Source organism: Aphis gossypii, chromosome 3, assembly GCF_020184175.1.
Source record: "Aphis gossypii isolate Hap1 chromosome 3, ASM2018417v2, whole genome shotgun sequence".
In the NCBI taxonomy this organism is placed as follows: Eukaryota; Metazoa; Arthropoda; class Insecta; order Hemiptera; family Aphididae; genus Aphis; species Aphis gossypii.
The window spans coordinates 13,985,600-14,003,119 of NC_065532.1; the positions used below are offsets into that span (position 1 = coordinate 13,985,600).

Genomic DNA, 17,520 nt, shown 5'->3' on the forward strand with positions numbered 1-17,520 from the left:
ATATCTTATAATTGCTCGTCTATTATCCACCACTTCCTTATTTGTTTCTTATCATATTTATACATAATATAATATTGTATGATGTCTTATAAAAGATTGTGATAATATTTCACCCTTCTTTTATTTCTTCTCGTCATTTCTCATCACTGAGATTAATATTTAATAACAATGTTATAACGATATCATTATTAATAGATACATGGTTAAAACAAAAATTACAGTTATCGGTTTGGCGACAAGAACTTATTAAAACAAAATCCTATATCACTTAATATAATTGTAAATTTCATACTATGATTTATTGAGAATACTGATAATAATGAGAAATAATGTTACTCAAAGGCAAAATGAGACATTAGTAATTTTGACGTTTTAATATATTATATAAGTAATTGCGTTTGTTGTTAAATCCATGTATTTAGAGATATATTTGATTGACGTATAAACGAATACTAAATCGTAATCAACGTATTTAAGATAATTTTTTTTAAACAGGATTTAACAAAGTTACATATTTATTTGAAACATATTAAAAGTAAAAGAAAATTTTTTATGTATTTATGCATTGATTAAAAATTACTTATTCGTAAATTTGTAAATGTAAAACGTAACTAACTTTGTCTATTGTGAAAATTACCATGAAAAAATGATAATGAAATTAAATACATTTTTTATTAAAAATAATGAAATATCATTACAAGCATAAAAGCATAATATAATATTTTTGTTTTTTATTGTTTTTATCAGTTAATTTGTTAAAAATAACATTATATAATGTTGACCAAATATATATTTACCTTTTATTTTATCTAAAATATGATAATAATAAATTAATATACTTTTATTTCGTTCGTTTCAAAAAATGTACTGATTGGATATAAGGTCTAAGAATTTTTTATGACTGATCGTACTAATATTTTGTTGTCTTTCCTAATCGTATTGGAGACTTACAATTAAACTATAATCTTTTTATGTTTTAACACTAAAATGTACTATCATTAAAATATCATTTTTTTTTCTTTGTCTAGTGATTTTATTTTTCATTATGAATACTTACTGTGATATTTTTTCATTTTTACCTAATTTCTTACTTTTACTAAGTATGTTTCATTAAGAGTAGGTAATAAGCTTATTAGCGTTTTATAAAATAATTTTCTGTAACTCAAAAAAATCTTTTAGTAAAGTTCTGTAATATTTTAAGGATATTTAAGCTCCTTTATACAATTTTAAAATTCATTGAGTACTCTAAATCCTACATCGGTGGTATATATCATATACATATATAATATAATGTCCCACGAGGATTTATTTATTTAAAGCTGATTGGTAATGCAGTTTGCATTACTCTTTCAGCTCCTTCATTTTTATAGAGTGAATCTTTGTGAAACACCCTATACGTAACTATGTATCATCATTATTTCAATTTCAATGGTAATAGAAATCCATTAATTGTAAGTTTTAATAGAATATGAATATAAGGCATCTAAAAAAAAAATATTTTATATTTCATCTGTTATTCAGTATATTATTATGTTTATTGTTTATGAGTTATATCTAGATGCGTTATTTTATAATACTTTAATACTTCATTTGACTATTTGTAAATATTTCTGTATGGAGTATTGGAAATACTACTTTTTCTATCTAAATAACTGTCATATTAAAGATGATATTGTGTGCATATATTGTGAACAATGTGAAAATAATATATGGTTACGTGGGATACATGAGAAATTAAGATAGTACGAAAGTCACTATCACTAAATAATATCACAGTTGATGTGATGGTGGATTAGTTAGTTTAAGTAATATAATTATTTTGTTCGCTCAAATGTACACGGTATATTATTTAATGGTTGACATCATCAAAGTTCAATATTTCAAGCTATATAACAATTTCATAATAATACGTCTTTTGTTATTAGATTACGATTAACAAACTTGTTTTCCTGAGTTTACCATTAATATAAAATGATAACACAATATTCCACGGAGTCATCGAATGTATTTGAACATTAAAGTTATGTGTACTTGAAGCGTGAGGTTAGATAACTAAAGTTGGCATGTTTATGAAGGTATTTTATTTTTCAATGGTCAATAATTTAAAGTTCACATGATTTTATCTGAGAAATAAAATATGATACATTTACTGACTATAGGTATCCATGTCTTACTGACCATTTTGACCAGAAATATACAATTATTTTTTCCTTTAAAGAAATAAATAATATCTGATTTAAATAGTATAAACGAGTTAACAACGATATTAAATGGAATGTTACCTATCATATAAATGATTAAAAACATATAATGGTTGAAGTATTGTAGATTTCGAATAATAATGAAATAACGTACTTGGATTTACGATTTTTCATAAAAATAAATGATAGTAGGAATCCTAGTTCCTATTAAATATTTTTAATTCAATAACAACATAAATGATAATTATTATTATATGTGTGTGCTTAGAAATAATTAGATGAGTGAGAAAATTAATCACAATATTGTCTAATAAAAAAAAAGAAGTTAAAAGTAAAAATAAAAATATTACCAGAACCGTCACTATAGTAGTGTATCATACAATTTAAAACCTTAATATTTTCATGTATGTAATTTCTTTATCATTATTAAATATAAAAAAACTAACTTATTTAGTTCTTTTAAGTTGTAGAAATACATTAATCTAAGTATGTGTATTTAAAATATTGAGTCAAATATTTAAATGAATTGGTTTAATAAATTGGTAACTTAAGATGTTTTTTAATTACATAAAATTGTATTGATTTAACACAATATTTCTGTTCAAATATTAATACAATTTTAGGTACCTAGTATTACAATTTACAAATTATATTGTTGCACAGAATATACTCTTATTTCAAAAAAAAAAAAAATAATAAAAAAAATAATCAATATAATCGATAGTATATACGTATACGAAACTATTATCAAGTCTTGTAGTGTTAGATATAAATACAATAATTTTTGTTTACAAATATAATATTATTGTGAAGATAGTATTAAATTCGGAATAACAATAGTAATGGAATCGACTGGAAATATTATCGAATTTAAAATTGTAATCCATGAATTTTACGACGTTGGTAGTGAGTTGAGGTTAGTTGAGAGCTATTTGATATGCGGATCAAGTACGCACAGCCTCTGGACCCATCATGTTGGACACGAAAAAAGTCCCTTCTCTTTATGATTTTGGGTAGGTAGGTAGCGAATATAAGAAATTCGAAGAAATCGGTTTCCTTTTTTTAAACATGTCTACCATGTGTACATTACGCGAGGCGTTTATTATATGCTGATACATATCGATAAATCATATTTCGCTGTAAGGAAAAAATGTCTTTATCAAACACACTTTCACACACACACATACTAGTGCGAACTTAGATTTTATACTCGTATCCCATTTAAATATACGTGTTTTTGAGGTTTCCTTCATTTTTATTCGAAATTGTTCGCAGCACGAAACAAAACGGTTTACAGAATCCTAGAGCATTAGTTTTGAAGTTTTGCTCTTATATTTTTTAATGACTAAAGAACAATATTAAAATAAGTAACATCAACTATTAGAATTAACTTATTAGTATTTACTATATAAAGTAATTGGTATATAAATACTCATATTTGAATATTTTTGAATTTTAATCTGTCTGTAATTGTTTACGCAGTGCATTGCCGTAAGTACTAAAATTCAAAGCATATTCATAACTATGAGGTGGTTTAGAATTACAGTATTCACCTAACTTGAACATAATATCAAAGAACCTATACATAATTAGAAAAATGACTGTTAAAATATATGATTAAGCAGCTAGTGTTCGAAAGTCAGGGTATTCTTGAATTTCAATTGGTCCTAAATTGACTATATCTGGTAGAAAAGAAAGTACTGACATTTAGACCATATTTTTAATAGTGCGAAACAATATTGAATTTCAATCGGTTACTAACGGCTAACGTCGTGTTCGTGTCTAGAAAGCCTTACAGTTATATAAAATAAATATAAGTTATTAAGTTTTATTCTCTAATAATCTGGCATCTTAGAAAAGGACCTCAGCCACTCTAGGTATACGTGGCGTTCCTTCATTCGCTTATAACGAATCATTGACTTGCATGCACTCATTGTGCTTAACATAATTTTCTCCTTATTAATAAGCAGCTCTGTGTACTTAAAATTCAATTTAGTTTTGTGTAATTTTATTCTATTGTTCATTAACATATTTCGTATTTGTTAGCCTACGCAAATACTTTCCTTTATGTCCATCTTATTATTCTGTTTTATAATTTTTTGGCTTTTTTTAAATATTTACATATATTGCAATATATTAGCAATCATTTTTATTAAATAAAAACAGTGAAGTCAATGTAATCTGTTTGCGATTTAAAAATATTATCTTTTTTTTTTTTTTAATATTTGAAATCTGTTTTCTGGGACATGATTAATCGTATAAGTTATATTAAAGTTAAATTATTAATAATATTATTATTATTTTATTTTATTTTTCATACTTTTTTTAATTTTGTTTTTTCAGTTACTTTATGTTTACTGATTAGATTTATATTGTACTCTTTCAATTATTCTATCATACGTACACAATAAAAAATATTTGTTAGTCATGATTCACATTGTAACCATGGAAATGCCATTATTTTAATTTTCATGATTTTTTTTTTTGTGTTTGTTTTAAATTACATAAATTAAATCTACCTACTTATATTATTTTGTATACCTGCCATATTTCATTTAACAGCAGCCAATATTATATATGATGTGTCGCTTAGAAAATGGTTTACTATTTCAGTAATGTAAATTTGAACATATTGAATTTTATTATGCAATATTACATAAATTATTGGTTATATTTAATATTAAACTCATAAATTAATAAATTACCGTACACATTCCATACTCGCGTGATATATGCTTCTCCTTACTTTTTTATTTTTTTTAATAACACTCTGAAATGATAAATTATCCAAAGTATTTAAAAACGATTTTTATTCGATATCAGTTAAAGTAACTAACGTTTACTTTTTTTCCCGAAAATCAAGTTCCAGAAATCCAGTTTTTCCTTATATATAATATTAAACTATACCAACCCATAAAGTAAAAATGTATTAAATTAATTTCTTTTATTAACTTCTATGATATAATTTAATGTTAAAGTATTTATTTAACTTAATTTATAATTTTTTAAATTTTTCAATCGCTTATTATACTTGGACGCATTTAGTTGTAGTTTTAATTATAGAAATTGTAATTTATATCTTAATGGTTTTTATTTGTTAATGTTATTTTTATTTTCTTTCTAGAGTTGATTTGAAATCGTTTATAATTATTATTGGGTACATTAAAATACATTAAAATGAAAAATCTAAAATATTTTGACTATTTGTGCGTATGTAAATTATTTGCAACTGTGGCAAGGTCCAAATAGTTAATAGATAAATAATAATAAATTAATAATTAATTAATAGATAATGTATTTTTGTGGGATGCACGGAGACGATATTTACTGGAGGAATAGAAGGATTATCAATGTAAGGGCAACCAGGAATTACTGGATATCTTATTATCAGATTACGTATAGTATTGTTTGATAATTAATACATAAATGTTGATAATTACACGTGCAAATTATCATTGTTCAAAAATGTTTTAAATATAATTCCATGTCTGTAATTGTTATTAATTGTTGTGTAGTATATATATTGTTTGTTTATCTTTTGTTTCTACCCTCCAATCTGAACACTAATGCCATGTCATACGCTATGGTCAACAACAACATCCAATGACTACTAATTAGTGTTCTGATGGGATTATTCTATTCAGTTAGTCAAATTAGTTGATTTGTGTGCACGTCAATTAAATACCTACTAAACTATTAATAAAATTTATGCGTAAACGTTCTATAAACAAAAACACAGTATTTTATTTAATAATAAGATATTATCGTTATTATTTTTCTAATTTATTGCGAAGTATAGTGAGTCTGTTAGATACGGTTTTCATGTTTTGCAAGATAATTAATTATAATATGCTATAAGACCTCATTAATTAGTTAATGATGAATCAAATAAGTAACGTAATAGAAATAATATATTGTTTGGTATTTTAATAATGTAAGTTATTAAGTGTATTTTCAATTATTTTTCCTAATAATATTAATATGTTTAGCTTTGATATTTTGGTGAGTTCAATTGTATTTAAGAGTACCTATAAGTAGTTAATCAAAGTGTGATCTGGTTAATATTTTTTACCTCAACATACCTATAATAAACTATTGTAGTACAATTTTTTATTTAAAAGTAGTTTGATGTGCTCCATTTCAGTTATAACATAAAATAATTCATATATAAAAATTTATTATGAGATAACTTAAATGGTTTACTATAATGACTTATTGTGTTACGAACATGATAATTATATACTTATACTTAGATATTGTATCGAAATTGAATTGGAAATAACTTAATAAAACATAAAATATTATATTTTATAGAATTGCCATGATAGATTTGTGGTAGTTCATCAAAAACGAATAGCGAATCTAAGAAATAAAGCATAATATAGGTAAGCTTTTTAAATGTCAAAAAAATACTTACGGTGAAAATTACTCGTTTTAGATTGTATTTTTTTTCAAAATATTTGTAAAAATGTTAAATACTTGTCTCATAAAATTTATTAACAGCCATAATGACAGAAAAGACGACTTTTACTGTTTTTTGATCTCTTGTATTGGCTGAGAACGTTACATCAAAGATGTTTAATATAAAATAGGATCTCCATTTTTTTTTTTTTTTTTTTAGGACATTCCCTCTTGTTCCATTAACGATGTCGTTTGTATGCGAATGCGAATTTCTCGTGAAAAATTTAACGCAGTCAGTCCTTCGGCTTAGTAGCACAACGGGATACTACTGGTAATATATTCCAAGCAAATAAAAAACGGAAAAATCGTTTTTTTCTCTTCTCGTCGTTTTCTTGCTACTTATTTGTTAACTTTCTCATTTTGCCTAACATCAGTTAACCTACCCTTGGCATGGAGTTTTATGGTCTACTGAATACGGTTCGACAGTTGAAATGGACTTACATTTATGTTTTTAAAAACTGTTTGATTTTACATTCCAATTGTATGTGACTAACTAGGTTTATCGTTTGTTATAGTTATTTAGAGCATCGGTAATTTAGATAAATAATATTTTATTTCATAATTATTATAAATTGGTACATAATTACAAAATCTACATAAACCAAATTATAAACAAATTTGTCCAACTATTTATTTTTCGTTAATAACTGTATAGGCCTGTGATCTGTGGATTTAGGGACAGTTGAAAATTCACAAGAGTCATCATTATGAAATGGTAAAACAAATTATAGTTTAGGATCAAAACGCTGATTGATATATTTTATTACAGTCATCACGCTATACAATTTTTTTTAAATTTAAATTTTAAAATTATTTATATTGTTGAAAAACATACACGTATAAACAGAAAATAGAAAATAAAAAAATTAAAATTAGAATTTAATTATTTTTGGCAAACGTTTTTATTTTTTATAAAATATTTTATAAATAATTAAATTTTTAATTTTAACTATAAAAAAAAAGTCACTCGATAATTAAAGTAATATAGGTATTATATTATAATTAAATTATTGTATTATAAAGTTACATACAAATATTTTTATAATTTACATATAACTATCAATAATTTATGGTTTAAATAGCAATCTTTAGAAGTTGTAGCGATTACAAAAGCAATCCAACTAATTAATGTAATGCCAGATTACACTTTCAACAAACCTAATTGATTTTCTGAGTACTACATTAAGCATTATATTCTTTCTCCTCACAAACATAAAAACAACGACTAAATAATCAACCATATTACAAACCTTTTCAACACTAACATGGAAGAGAGGAACGAAAAGCAGACACAGTGTAACAAGCAGCGAGTGACCAAACCATCAAAACTATTCAAATTTTTTCCAAAGACGACCTCAAAAGAGAAGCCAAAAATACCTTAACTAACTTATGGCGCAAGGAATGCCACTTACTGAGGGAAAACAAGTTAACGGAAATAAAACATACCACGGATAGATAGATTAACTCACTAAATTTAACAAAAGAACATTACATAATATTAACGCGCTTAAGGATATGACACACCTGGTATATCCACATAATACATAGCTTGAATCATACGCACTACATGGGATTGTGAAATCTATACCTATGTATTTCTATAAAGTCGTCAGTTTAATGAAGAAATATCAAAATACAGTAGCCCAATTAGACCACCCGAATGCCTCATCGACGAAACTCTAAACATGTACAACTTATTAAATTTCATCAAATACATACATTTTTACAAGACCATATAATTAGAATAAAATCTAAAATATTCACATCTATTTATTTTCAGGTTTTTATTGTTATCACTTAAATACCTATTTGATTTGATTTTATGTAAAAAAAGAACTGGTATTCTTACGATATACTAAAAACCAATATGTAACACACACCAATAGACCAAAATAGTCAAAGCCTGGTATTTATAATAATTGTAATGATAAAAAACATGGCTTGAATAGAAATAGTAAAATTACGATGTTGTTATCAGTCGTATTCTTTATAATAAATTAATAATAATAGTATTTTTAATAAAATATTATTTTTATAATGTATAAAACTATACCCAATTATTCAACTCTTGTAATAATTATAATATATATTATATTAGTTGCTATTATTATTGCGTAATCATGTACAAGTAATGTATTTTATAATAAAAATAAAAGTCTATACATTATAAGTATAATGTATAAAAAATACAATAATAATAATATATAAATAATCATAACATAAATTTAGTCTAATGTTTATAATCGCAACTCTTAATTTTAATTTTTTTTTTTATTTTATAGACGTGAAAAATAATATGAATCTATGAAAACAGATAAAATATTTTTGATGTAGCGGAATCGTGAAATTATATAAATATATTTATTTAAAAATCGTTTTAATTTAATAATAAATAATATAAATTATAATTTTGAAATTTTAAGTTGGCAACACTGGAAATTTTGTTTACCTGCTGTGGTGTAAATAATATTGTTTTGCAAATAATCTCCCAGTATATTATTTTATAAAGATGTGTTTTCCCCACGATTATAAAGCACAATAACGTTCTTTATAATCGTGGTTTTCCCATAATTATCTATAACATGGATTCTTAATTCCGAGTAGCTTATTAAAATCCCATCGATTCGATAATGACATTTCACTTCATCGAAAACTATATTAGTTTGTTCGGTACGACGGTACACGACGGTACGAGGACAAATTTATTTTTTTTGAGAATATTTAGACCTACCCCGCGCTACTGAAAAGTGATTTCTTATTTTACATTTTTTTCAATTTCATTTTCTCATTTTTATTCATTAAACTAATGGTACATACTACATATTATGCAATATAAATTATATGATTATTTGTGTATAACAATTATGAGTAGTGTATTAGTTACAAAGTGCCAACTAAAAGTAATATTTTAAGTGTATTTCATATTATGGACAATTTTTACCTCGTTCGACCAAAAGTAAAAAAAAAATACGTGACTAGTGACGGTGAATTGTTAACAATAAGAACTGTTGAAATTCAAAAGGTGTGAATATCTAAAATAACAACAAAATATTAATTAAGACTCGTAGTATAAAAAGGTAATTTTTTGATTTTCCAATTAGAAAATCTGTGAAAAAATATCGAACAAACATTATATATAATCACTCATGTTTAGATAAAATCTTGAAATGTTGGTTTAGCAAAAATAAAATTTTGTCCTTTTGTCTAGTCTAGTTATTCAAAAAATCAATAATTTATCATTTATTATGGGTGTCTTAAACATTTTTAAATTTAAACACTTTTCTCGTGCAGTGGATATTCAATTCACTCATTTGATTTATTATATTATTATTATTAGTAAAATTCTTACCTTTTATAAAAACATGATTTCATATTGTATAACCGATAACATTTTTTCTCGATCTTAAACTAATACTGTGTAACTATTAAAATATTTAACTATATTGATAGTTATTTTAATTAGAATTATTTGATTCCATTATTTAAAGTATATAAAGATAATTTCATATTTATTATTACTGATTATTCAATTGTATGTAATGTTGTTTAACTTTGTTTGTTCTAGGTAAGTTGAACATTATATAAATACAAATCGTAGATCCCATTGTCATTATATCGGATATGTAAGTAAAATAAAAATTTAATGTATCATAAATAATTTGTTACAATTAAACAAAACATATTTGTGTAAAAATGTCTGTGTATTAAAATGCGACAAATCATCTTCTCAATGTATGGTTTATATTTGATATTACGTTATATATTGAATTTTGGCAGCTTACTACCTACGTCTTAAATCTTAAACTTTAAGTTTTGTACTTATACGCGTAATATATATATAATCTATAGAGTATTTCGCCGTATGTTTTGTAGGAACAAATTTGTATTAACAAGTTGTCGGAAAATTTGATCATCAGTTTTCTTCGTTTTTGACTCAAACTTATTTGCAATACGTTTAAGGTTTAGTTTCAAGTAGGTCCTCAATTCTCAAGCTTATATTTACTTGAACAAGCCTCGAGGTAATTTAGATAGGAAACAATTTTAGAACACTTTTGTCTACCTAAACCATTGCTGACTAAAAGTTTACTCTTTATAAAAGGTTTTCACTACGAAAAAACCAATAAGTTCAAAAGTTTGGCCAAGTGAAAAACTTACAAGATGTCTTATCAGCAGAAATAGAACTATTTTTTACTGGTTGTTCAATAAACGTCAATTGTTTCATACAACTTTATTGCTTGTAATTAGTTTGCACGGTAAAATAAGCTATCTAACTACTGATATTATTGTTTTTAAATAAAAATTCAAAGTTTAGTTAAAAAAATGATTACAAGTACATGACGTAGTATTATTAAAATAAATCTACTGATTTCTATGAGGATATATTATTATAATAGTTTTTATACAAATAGTTTAATTTATAAAACAGTACACATTAAACAGTGGAAATCACTTTTATCATAAATAAGTTTTTAGTGGAATGATAAATTTTAAATAAAAATATATTACATTTTATACATATAAAGTAATTTAAACGAATTAAATTTTTTTTCCGTTAATTAGATTTTAATCGACAATTATTTAATAAAAGAACATTTATAATCAAAAAAAAAAAAAATATCCAAGTAGAAAATATACCTTAAACCTAACTTAAACTATGATAGATGTAATACGAAGAATTTCAAAGACGGGAGTAAAATATAATATTATAAATTAAGTATTGGAGTATTGGCTTTATGATGAAGTGTAAATCCTCATAGTTTTATAGAACATACCTATAATAACTTTAATATTAACAAATTGAAAATGATTTTTATTGATTATAAATAACTAACAATTATTAATTTGATTCACTCCTTGTATTAAATGATTGTGTAATTAGTTGTATACTTGTATATATATCATAACTACGTAATATTATTAAAAAAAAGTTTAAAACTTTTTACTATACATTTTAAAATTACTTGATTTTAAATATTACGTATAATTCTAAAAAGTAAAAATAATTTTTCAAAGTTGTTTCATAAAATATATACTTTAATGATAACAATACTGAAATAATAATTTGCAAACGGAAAGCTTAATTAAATGTAAATATTTATTTGCACCTTGAAAAAATTTTTGTAAAACTCAATACAAATAGAAAATTAGAATTTTAAAATATTCTTAATATATAGTCTATTATGTTGTATTTCCTGCAGTAGGCATGTCTTTACAAAAATATTACATAGAAAGGAATGTAAAATATATTTTAAAATATTATTTTTTGAAAGTTTCATTATCAAATTGAATCTAATACAAAAAAAAAATATTTAATTAATGAATATTATATCAAAAAATATAAAGTGAAATTACATTGACTTGCATTTTAGTTAAAAAAAGTTAATGCATAGGTCACATTCATATCATATGCAACTTTTAAAATTCTCAATTGATATATTATTATATATTAAAAAAATGTTAGTAAAAAACATGTTTATGAGAATATATTTTATAATAGTTATGTTGGTTATGATATTATATAATATAATTAATATATATTATATATTATTATTAAATTATTTGAAGTTTATTATTTTTATTACTTTAAATTAACAAAGTATGATAATATTAGTTATGTTATTTTTTACAAACATCATTAATAATTTGCAAAATGTTTTATTTAAATTTTGTTGATTTACTATTTATAATTGTTTTTGTTACTAAATATTAATCAAAACAACTACGTTTCATATATTTTAAATGAGCGCAGCAAGAAAAGTATTGATTTTACAATGAGGTTTCTTTTCCGTGTGAACTTTTTATGGTAGTTAAACAACTTCAAAACATTTATGTGGTTAATAGTAGAGCACCTATGAGTTAAGTATAAAATGTATAAATCATAGATTTTATCAAGGTGGTACTCAGGATTAGTTTTTCTAAATGTATGGTAAAATTCTATGCAATTTAAAAATTAAATTAAATGTAAACAATTTGGTTTTAACTTAAATTTTCTCAAAATTGGGTTTCGTTAGGTTTGAGCGATATTTTTAAATGTTAGGTGATACATATTAAATAAAAATCTACTGTGTACTGAAGCTATAAAAATATATCAGTCTTTTTTTATTTTTGATTTAAAATTAATACAGTTTCGTTAAAATATTTTTGTTTAGGTAATAGGTATGTAGGTATCAACATTTTTATTTGAGTACTTCTACTTACTTAGTTTTTGAGTAACTGCATTTTTCTTAAATATTATAATTTATAAGAATACTACTAGAACAGTGATTCCTAACGTAGACAGTATTGCTCCCTTGTGGGCTTTTCCAGTTTTGAGGGAGGCGTTTTACTTAAGGGGAACCTCTAGTTACTAGGGGTATAATTAATAATAACAATTTAATTTATTAAATATTTCTCTATACACGATGTTTTATAATTTCTTTTTATAACAAAAACAAATAAATAATATTATACATTAGAATCTACCTTATGATGATTGAATGCATGTCCTGGGGTAAATTTAGAGTTTGCAAGCTATTACCAAGACTAAGGATTTTGTTTGGTTGTGGCCATCCCTGTTCCAGTCAAATGAAAATACATACTCCGGTCAGTTAGTTCTGCATGATCGGTTCGAATGCCCTTGTATTCAGTAGTCCATAAAATACTATCAAAAAGTCTATAGATAAACGCGAATAACAATATATATATACACACAGATAAAGTTTTTATTTTGTTGTAGGTAGAAAAAGTTTTGGAAGCAATTATATATTTCGATAGCATTGCTTGACATGATATAATGTAATTCATTTTTTATTTATGTTTTCTAATTCCACCAGTATAAGGATATTAGGTACGTTTGATATGAAAATAACTTATCTAAAGCTTAGGTAGGTGCTTAAGACTGGCTGATGAACACGTTGATAAAATTAAAGATTTTTAAATTGATGTTTAGTACATTACATTTTTGGGAGAGTTAAAATAAATTATATTTATTATACGCTCTAATGTTTTGATAATGCTAAACTTTTATTTTTGTTTGTCGTGGTCATACAATTAATAATCTAAAAATATATTTTTATTTCAGCTAGTAGTTAGGTATGTGTTACAAGATTTAATTTGTTTCTTAAATTCTGAGGTGCAGGTTATCAATTCAAAAATAAGTAGTTGGGTAACAGATTAATAATTTTAATAATAGTATAAGCCATTTGCACGATCATAATTAATACAGTGAAAGAAAGATATAGGTACTAATCTAGATTTATAAAGTTTTAGAAAATCAACCTTTGAAATTAATATTTATAAATCTTGACATATTAAAATGCGAATGAATAATAAATAAGCGAGGAGCACCGACTGTAACTGTCAAACTTAATTATTTGAATTAAATATATTTTCCCATTATTTAACTGTTTTATTATGTAGGTTTAGTTATTGGTGAATAGATATTAGCACTTTGAAGTTTATTCTTGACTTATAAAATGGTTTGAGTAATATTCTTCAAAAGTTATTTTTATCCGTAAACAAAATAAGAAAATAATAATATAATAAAAATAATAATATTTACCAACATTGTTTTTAATTTCAAGAATTTAAGTTTACTGTCAATTTTATTATTTACTATTTTAGTAATTGAAATAGTACATTTTTTTTCTTTTTTGATTTTCACAGTGCTGAAGTTAGATTAGTTTTGTTAAATAGGTAAATATTATAATTTTATTTAAAGCCAAATTTAATGCTTAGTATATTACAACTCAATAATGGCAATTTAGAAGAATGTACATTAAAAAACAATAATTTATTTTTAGTCATTCAAATTCAAATTACGACTGCATACTATAGCATTTATAATTAATAATAAGTATTATTTATTTTTTATAAATGGAATTCACTACTTAATTATTTTGTATTGATATAATATATAATATGTTAATATTACTAGACTATAGACTTTTATATACAGGCATCAATATGCCAATGACCCGATGAAATAATATATATTCAGCTACCTCTAAACAAGTTGAGATCATATTGAAAGTATATAATATACATTATACAAATAAACTATTTACTGTAGAATGGAAATAGATACTTTTTAAAGTAACTCTATAAATAGTTAACTTGATATTGTTGTAGAACAATATTACTAAATATACGTTATATCCGTAGAGGCCAATTAATGCGTAAATACGTAACAAATCCTAATAAATCTTTATACAACATTCGTTTTGATAACGTTTTAACGAAAACCCAAAACTTAAATAACCTATTTACTAAAGAGTAATATCAAAGGAATTGGGCTACACTAAAATGAAAAACATGGAAGTAATCCAAAGGCTCTATGGACAACACTAAATTATTCAATTGACCTGTTTATTTCTTTGTAGTAAGAAAAACAAAAAAAGTAAAAGTAACTTTAACACAAAAATATACACTTTTAAGAGAACTAATAGATAACATTCATTGTAACTTAAAAATTTAAATAGATACATCTAAAGATAATAATAAATAAAGAGATAGTTCTGTCATTTAATGAAATTAAATATTAGAAATACTGTTCAATATATTGTGAATTATGTAATGCTGAATCTTTGGGAATATATTATAAATGTTCTTAAATATTAATTACAACATTTTGATAGCCTCATCAAGAGCAACCACACATTTTACTAACATATAAAGTAAATAATAAATTAATAATAATATAATATTTACTTAGAGACTGTTACTGTGATTTTTTGGTACATGAAAGGGTAGATTGGCTCGATAAGAATAAGATAATTATTATTAATATACTAAGTTGTAATATACAATCATATGAAGATCGATGAGCTAATTAAAAAAAAAAAATACATATAATATTACCAAAGGAATGGTTACCGTCACATATTTACCCGCACAATTTAATGAATAAATAAGAAGAAAAATCATGGCTGATTTGTAGGGTTTTGGAGATAAAAATTCAATAGTTTTTTAAAATAATCAAAAAATGTTTTTTAGTATCTCCTCGGTAGGTAGAAAATAGTTATGGGGTGCCCTTAAAAAACTTAGGATAACATTTTTTGTGTCCAAATAAGCTTTTAAAAAAATATATATATTTATAAAAGCCTGTGTTTGTTATTATTTTAAACTAGTAATTTACTGATTTGCTATACATTGGCCGTATCGACTTTTAACTTATCATTAACCCAAGAAAATACAATCCGATTGTTATTTAAGAAATTGCCGAAAGCTACTAATTCCCATCTTCGTTCTAAGGCATTAAACGTCTTCAACGTCAACAAGTACTGTGCACTTCCAAGTTGCTGGTAACACCTGGTGTTTCACGCTAATTCATAATATAGAGTAATATTAAATGTTCCTAAGTGGATTATTCTATAATTCCTATTTTAAATTACAATTATATTTATTTATTATTTATATGTATTTTTTAAACTGTGAGAAGTTGTAATGAAAGTCTTAAGATATTGCATGACTGCATTAAAACTTTTTAATTTAGTAGTCATCATAATAATTAATAATGTATATTTACAAATTATTCAATGAAACAACTGGCTATGAAATTCTCAAAATCAAGACATTTGATGATAAAAAAATAAATATTGATTTCGAAAATTATATTGATGTTATTATGTTATTCTTATCATTTGTTTTATAATTGTCTATAATTATTTTACTAAAATATAATTTAAGCGCATAATTTCAAAATTAAATAAATTGTTTTTCTAGAAACATTTTACAATTTTCATGAGAGTTTTTCAACATAAATAAAATGTTATGACAGTTATAACTTCTTGTTAAACACGACATCGAAATATGAATTTCTAACATAATATAAATTATTTTTTCTTATTGAAACGCTGTACTTGGTTATTGGACGTAATATTTTATATGTGTTATAAGTAGTATTTTTTTGTATTATATTTATCTTTAAAAATGCATACATAAAATACACCTATTTTCATTATATCTGGCTGAAATATTTTGTTCTTAATAGTAAATCTATAACCTTGCAGATTTTGCTTGAGATCGGGTTGATAGACTTTGAAAGGCGATTGACTATTCTTAATTCTCCTTTATCTTTGTTGTTAAGTTAAAGAGTGTGTTTTTAATTAATATAGAAAAATTTTACTATCAATTTAATATTAAAATATTTTTTACCAAAACGTGCGTATAAGCAATCTTGAATCTACTAAAACTGTATAGTATAGAATCTTAAAATGATAGTATATAATATAAAACAATGACATTTTTTCATTTGGTTATCATATTTATAGTTTTTAACTGTTAATGTCTACGTTTATAATCTCAAATTTGGCTTTAATAATTAATTATACATATAATTTGAGTTTTACGAGTTTATACACCTATAAGTTGTTCGTGATTGTTAATATTCGCGGTCTTACAGTAACTAGTTAAATATCCACCTATAAATTTAGTTAAAGCCCATAGAAATATTATACTATTTAAAATAGATATTGATGAAGTATGATTATAACATAATCTGTATAAGATAGTATTCTTTTAAACAAAGTCTCGTTGAAATTTGTATAATTTTGCACTTTTTTTTATCATATTATAGGCGTTAGTAGAGGTATAAATTGATTTATATTTATTATATTATTATAAAATATCTTATGTTGAGTTTTATTGAATTATTTTTATATTTACTAAATCTATTTTGAAATTCTTTAAGTATGAATACGAAATATATTTGTTTTGGTAATCGATTTATAGTGGTTCGTTTTCAGATCGATTTAAAATTATACGATTCACATTCAAAAAAACAAAAAAAAAAAAAAATGGAATTCTACCCATTTTATTCTCATCGGATACCCAGTTAATCTAATTATATCCGTCCAATTTATTTGCGTGATATCAAACT

General features: G+C 23.7%; 1 protein-coding gene and 1 long non-coding RNA gene across 4 annotated transcripts in view; both read left to right on the forward strand.

Moving 5' to 3' along the window:
- The window catches only part of LOC114130276 (B-cell receptor CD22-like), a 332,047-nt gene that overhangs the window by 79,785 nt on the left and 234,742 nt on the right, over positions 1-17,520 (forward strand). The window contains exon 1 of one of the 3 annotated variants that reach the window (XM_050204080.1): positions 9,526-9,739. The exons of the other annotated variants lie outside the window; for them this stretch is intronic. The gene's annotated coding sequence lies outside the window, so the exon portion shown is untranslated. Of the gene's footprint in view, positions 1-9,525; positions 9,740-17,520 lie in introns of those variants that run through there. 3 annotated transcript variants of the gene reach the window in all.
- Positions 4,657-5,699, forward strand: LOC126551228 (uncharacterized). Its single transcript, XR_007605091.1, has 2 exons — positions 4,657-4,818; positions 5,491-5,699. It is a non-coding gene; the product is annotated as an uncharacterized LOC126551228 (long non-coding RNA).